Raw genomic sequence first — 319 nt, 5'->3', positions numbered from 1 at the left:
TCGCCTCCCAGGGAAATCAGGGCTCTGGAGGGAATGGCCACACGCATTAAATCACTGTGGTGTTTATTGGCTGTGACTCCATCCAGAGAGAACACACGCAGCTGCCCCGACATGCAGGAGGAAGCACAGGCGCCGGGACGGACGGACAGAGGACAACCACGGTCTACACTAAGCTCGGCTGCTCGGGCGCCCCACGCGCTGGGGACAGGATGCGGGGTTTCTACGAGACGACGCCCTGTCTGCTCAGAGCTGGCTTTTTAAAGTGTGAAAACAGGCGTTTAAAAAAGACGAGGAACCGGGGGGTGTCGGGGCGCAGCGC

The sequence above is a fragment of the Lipotes vexillifer genome, unplaced genomic scaffold (assembly GCF_000442215.2).
Source record: "Lipotes vexillifer unplaced genomic scaffold, Lipotes_vexillifer_v1.1 scaffold966, whole genome shotgun sequence".
In the NCBI taxonomy this organism is placed as follows: domain Eukaryota; kingdom Metazoa; phylum Chordata; class Mammalia; order Artiodactyla; family Lipotidae; genus Lipotes; species Lipotes vexillifer.
Note: the sequence above shows the minus strand (reverse complement) of the source record.